This window comes from Pseudochaenichthys georgianus, chromosome 20 (genome assembly GCF_902827115.2).
Source record: "Pseudochaenichthys georgianus chromosome 20, fPseGeo1.2, whole genome shotgun sequence".
NCBI classification, from domain to species: domain Eukaryota; kingdom Metazoa; phylum Chordata; class Actinopteri; order Perciformes; family Channichthyidae; genus Pseudochaenichthys; species Pseudochaenichthys georgianus.
The window spans coordinates 8,226,610-8,232,609 of NC_047522.1; the positions used below are offsets into that span (position 1 = coordinate 8,226,610).

The 6,000-nt window shown below is 42.4% G+C and overlaps 1 protein-coding gene across 2 annotated transcripts in view; it reads right to left on the bottom strand.

Moving 5' to 3' along the window:
* mpp7a (MAGUK p55 scaffold protein 7a) overlaps positions 1–5,537 on the bottom strand; it is a 157,274-nt gene extending 151,737 nt beyond the window's left edge. The window contains exon 1 of one of the 2 annotated variants that reach the window (XM_034108920.2): positions 5,323–5,537. The gene's annotated coding sequence lies outside the window, so the exon portion shown is untranslated. The remainder of the gene's footprint in view (positions 1–5,322) is intronic. The other variant, XM_034108921.2, reaches the window with a different exon arrangement.
* Positions 5,538–6,000: the final 463 nt, after the last annotated feature.

Genomic DNA, 6,000 nt, shown 5'->3' on the forward strand with positions numbered 1-6,000 from the left:
CCCTGACAGGTGACATAGGTCCAATCCCACTTGTAGCAGTGTGATCAAGCACAAAAAATTGTAAGTAATACCTTGTCTTATCTTACCAACTTATTGCACCTGTTTGAATCCTTAACATTAATCCACATACATTTCCATCAGCATGAGTATACATTTATATACCTAGAACTGCACAGATCCCTTGTGGAAGCTGTGATTTACTCTACCACGAGTATAAGTACACTTTTTGTCCTATTTTGGTTGTGTTCTCTCCAAGTATGTTTAATTATTCACAGGGCTGCTAAGAGAGATAGGCGTAGTAATGTGAGGCAGGGGCCATACATGGAAACCCCTCATAAATAAAGCAGCATTTGACAAATAAGCTTGACATCGTTGAAGTGAACCCATTGCCTCGCTATGTAAGACTATAGCCTTTTCCGACTACTGACAAATTGGGTACAAGCTGAAACAGACTTATGGTATGTCTTTACAAGATTGTGCAAACATTCCCTTTAAAACTATTTCTTTTTTAACTATGGATTTACAAAACTTCAATTGTGCAAGTCTATGATCAAGGCGTTTTGTGTTTAAAATTCCCACAGCAATAACTGGTAAAAACAAGTTCCTGTTAGCCCGAGGCTTCAAATGCTAACCACATTATTAGGCTCAAGATGTAGCTGAATAAAAGGAGCATTATACTTTGTAACTGGAGCTTTACATTTCCTAATAGTACATGCTTTAAAACAGGAATGAAACAGTGTCTCGTAACAACAAACTGCACTTTCCTACCACTCAGGTCTAGACGTATATATACAGTAACACATTACGGCTTTAACCTTCTCCCTGAGGGTTCACAGCCTTACTTGCTTTCCCACACACATTACTTTTATTAATGCATGGCGAGAGCACAGCTTTGGAGCTGGAATACGACGCAGGTGTCTGATGGCTGCCATTTGCTGGGTGGGCTGCATTCCAGGGCAGCACAGCAGAAGCTTAGGGGGTGAGAAACCCTACACCTCTGTAGGGCGAGCAGGGGCAAAACAACACAGCAGCACTACTGGTGATGCTCATCATCTGTGACCCTGCCACAGACCCTGCCAAGTACATCGCTTTAATCTCGGCCTGGGATCAGCAGAGCAGCAGGAAGCTCACAAGTCCACAGCGGACTCGCAACTGAGATTAGTGATACCTTCGAGAAGGATGTCTGTGAGTGTGCATTAAGAGGATAGATGAATAAAGAATAAAAAAATGAAACATGCAAATGGATAGAAGACAGATCTGACGCCCTGAAGTGTCAGTGGGGATGGTTAGATGTCCTTCACTGCTCAATTCAACATAACCATAATGATGAGTTGCAATAATGCCACAAACCAAACCAGAAATGGGGCATTTCCATGCATGGTAGGGCTCTACTCCACTTGCTCTTTTTGGTTTTCCATTAAGGAAAGTGCTTAGTACTTTTAAGTACCAAGGCAATTCCAAATGGTGGCGTTAAAAACAGCTTGATCAGGGGAAAATCTTCGCTAGCCCGTAGCAGGAAATCCTTCACAAACCCATCAATTTTAGGATGCAAACAACCGTTTTTAATCGAAAAACATTTACTTATTTATTTGACTTCATCAAGATAGCGCAACTGTGCCTTTAGGAGCAGAGGTTCCTCTGTTTCTTTCAAGTGGTGCTGCTGTGCTGGGATCAACAGAAACACAGCCCCAGGTGTTTTGACCAGAGTGGTTCCAGACTTTAGAACTGGATAAAGCTACTACAACAACATACAACTTGTATACATTTTCATATGATGCTAAGTTTAGCAATGGCTGTGGTAAAGTAGGTTCATTGTGTCGGGAAGCAGTGTTCAGAGATCTTTGAACTGACAAACCACTCAAGCAGAGGCACTGTTAAGGCCCTGACACACCAAGCAGTCACCAGAGGACTAGCCGACGCTGAAGACGGCTGTTGCCTGGCCGTGTTCTCCTGCGTTTTGGCCATGTGTCGCACGGGAACACACCGCATCGACTTCAGTGCATGAGTGGCAATAACTCTCCTTACCAGCAGGCGGCGGTAGTGTGTATTCGTCATTCAAAGAGGCAACAACCGAAAGACAGAGAAGAAGAAGAGTATCTTTTCTCAGTAATATCATACAGAGCTGGCCTCTCCTGGATCAAGGTGATGAGCAGGTCTTCGTTTGCATCATTCCAGATCGCCATGATAAGATGAAAATGAATAGCAGTCTGTGTGTGCCTTCTTACATCGTTTGTTTACGTCCCTCACTTCCGCTTCGCTTCTCATGCACTGATTTGCTAGCTGAACAGCCAATCAGAGTGATTATTTGGTCCGACTGCCAGACCCGATGCATGGCCGATTCAACATGTTGAATCGGCCATGCATCGGGTCTGGCAGTCCAAATAAGGCGTGTCATGGTCGACGGTGCGGGACACACCAACCTGACTACGGCGCCGCGAATGCCCGACAGCCTCTGACGGCCTCTGACTCCCAAAATCGGGTTGGTGTGTCAGGGCCTTTAAGGGAGGCCAAAACTAACTCACAACCTATATTTGAAATGTTCTGGCTCTTCTACACTTGCTTTATCAGGGTACCCGAATGACTACTTTCATACAGAAAAATAAACTTGAAAATGCTATATTTCAGGCAAGAGCCATTGCTTAAAATAAAGATGTATTTAGCCCCTGCATGTGTGAAATGTAATGTACATTGAAGTTGGAAAAGACAACATTTCTATCAGACAAAGGCAATGTTCTGTCCTGAGTGAGCTGATAGTGATCTAAACTAATGCTCGGATTAAGGGTTTTAAACCACTATATCCTATCCACCCTTAAGCCCCAAGAAAATATAGCCTTGCTACTGACAAGCAGTTATGGAAGCCAACTTTGGGCTTTATGCCTCTCCAACAGCGCAATGGGCTGCTGACAGGTTTCTCATCAACACAAGCTGCGCTGTTGTAATGACAGGAAGCGTTTGTCTCAATCAGCAGGTTGCGCGGATGAATTCTTAGTGTTGCGCACTAGCATTCTCAGTTCCCAGACCTCCCTCCCCCTACTCGGTGACCCTCCACGCCAGGAACAAAACCCTGGGAATGTGAGCTATGCAGAACTGCAGCTTGGAGACACCTGTTCAGACAACCAACACAGAGCGAAGCCACGTACTCTTGCTTTTCGTCTGAGCCGCTGCATCCGACCCCACCCTGACCTCGGCTAACTATGCTCCACATACACACTCCAGCATTGTGAGCACAAAAATGGACAAACATGCATCTATTTTCATGTCACATGCCCTCACACAGGCCTGCCAAGACATTCTCAAGGTGGTGAAAGTTGACAGTTATATATATCACTTCTGTGTTTGTGTATTTGCTGTGTAGAAAAGGGCAAAAGTAAGCCATAACACACCTGTCATGATGCTTAACTGTTGACCTTACTAACATTAAAAGCGATGAACTGGACTGAAATGCTAATATACAAAGTCTCCAGGGAGAGTCCCCCTGCACAGCTGGAATACAGACTAAAGGCCCCCCAATTTTTTTTCTAGACACGATTTAAAAGAAGAACTAGGCTACTCCCAGTGAGAGCAGAGAAGCTTGCCAAAACTGCAGACAAGCCATTGAGGCTTCGGAGCTTACATAGAGCTCTCCAGAGAGTACCCTCAGGGGCATTCAAATACAAGCCAAGGAAGGCCGTTGTCCATGTCCTCCTCTTTTTCTCGCAGCCAGAGCACCATGACAGTGGAGGAAAGACAACAAGTGACTGGTTAGAAAGAATGGGACATGAGGCATAGATTATATCTGGCAAGCAGTGAGGTACACACACTATTAGACAAGGTTTAAATGGAATGTTTTGGAAGCAATATGCCAAGTTACAATGGATGCAACTCTGCAGTTTTTGGTTTATTCATTCAAGCTGTAAAAATGCTTTTCTCATCGTAGATACAAAACATATTTCCCAGCGCCTACATAACCAAGTATGGCAATTTTTGCAAACTCTGGCGAAAAAACAAATGACTCAATGCACAAAAAATGGCATTACTATTTTCAAGAGAGGCCTGGCCAATATGAAGAAATTCAAGTATCACAGTATTTGTGGCATTAATATCAGTGTGCAAACAAACATTTTTTGTTGACCATTGAGGCTTTTACCAAATATTTACACAATAAGATTTTTTGTAAGTAATCATTTGTAATGCAGATGTATTTAGATGCAAAACCAGGAATAAACTACAATTAAGATATTACCACATCCACAATCTAATGTGTTATGGATATAATATTGATATAATTATAACTTTTAAATGCACTGTAAGGCGACCTTGGGTGTCCTGAAAGGCGCCTCGAAATAAAATGTATTATTATTATTATATATTGCTAGTTTAATTAGACATGTTTATGTTAAATTAAAGATACACTAGTGACTTACAAAATTTGACAAGAGCTCATTCATATCATAGCGTACCCTCAAGCAATTATGGTTATGAGAGAATGGTGTCAGACCAAAACACATGGTCTCCCCTATCATTACAATACACATTTAAATAAACTAATGGCTGGATATGATGGAAGCTGGCCAAGTGCTGAGTCTCTCGGTGGGCTGCCAGCACAGGGGCTCGGCGCTGTCAGCCAGTGACAAGCTCCGTGTCAACACACTTGAATTCGCAGGAGCACAAGGGCTCTGTATTCCCTCTGGCCATGATACACGACACACTACTTCCTGGAGGAGTACTCCGTGCGTTTAGGGCGTGGGTGTGTGTGGGTTTTGTGGAAGTTGAGAGTTCTGACACGAGGAAATGTGGTCATAATGGTTTGAGTATCTGTTACCACTACCACACGCAGACTAGCATTTCCTCTTGTTTTCTCGGCTAAATCGCGCGGTAAAAATAGCTTCTGTAAACTACGTAACATGCGATAGCCCTATATTAAAGCTACATTCACTTTCCCTCGGAAACATTCCCAAAGCCAGGTGAAATTCCATTGAAAAATTCATAGTATAAAAAGTCCTATCAGTGAAGAGTGGCACATTTGGACGTGCACTATTGGGGTTAGGTTTTCTGTTAAGTAAAAAGCTGTTTTAGCATGTATGCCAATGGGTAGGCTGCAGTGATACTTTAATATCATGCACCTAGCTTAGCTATAACACAAGTTCGCTGCTTTATTAGCCACAAGTACCACACACAAGTGCTCTGTGATTAGGCGAGTGCTTGTATTAGGGCTTACGTTATGCCTTCCCCATGAGCCATAAAGATATTTCTCAATGTATCATGCCAATAACATCACCACTGTATTTTTGTTTTCATCCGCATAACAAGTTTTTAGCTGGATAAAATGTGTTGGTTACTCACTTTGCATTGGAGGTCAGAGTTGAATGGTTATTTGCCGCCGGTCACAATGTACTCCAATGGTTCCTTCGAAACAAAACTTATCTGTTCTGTTATTCTCCACTTTGGAAACCGCGTTGTTGCTTTAAACCTACTTAACTCATCCCCGCTTACTATGTGCTGAAGACAACCTTTCAAAAATGTTACGCCTCAGCCGTGCCACTCTCCGAGACAGATAAAGTGTTCTGTTAAGGCGCTGACTTGGAAACGGTTTGTTGATATAGAAATTACGTTAACGGTTGGATGTGAAAACACAAAACTGTTCTGGGATCTGAGCCGTACAGGGCTTTTACCAGAGAGTCCACCCAATCTGTTCGGTCATTGGTGAGTTTTCTATTAAGGCGTGGTAGAGGATCCACTTCTGTATTTCATTGGCTCGTTGTATTGTCAATCATCAGCTAACGCCTCCGTTGTAAATGTGCTTAAACACCGACAGGATTACAGTGAACAATCGCACTGTCTTGTACAGCATAAGTGAAATGTTTCTTATCAATGTATAGACATATATCAATATTATTAAGAAGCTCCATTTTAGAAAATAAAATAAGTTACGATTTTGAACTGATAATATATGTAACTTTCCTTAAATATTAAAATCAATACATATAGGCAATTCATTTACATCATCAATTTAAACTGGGT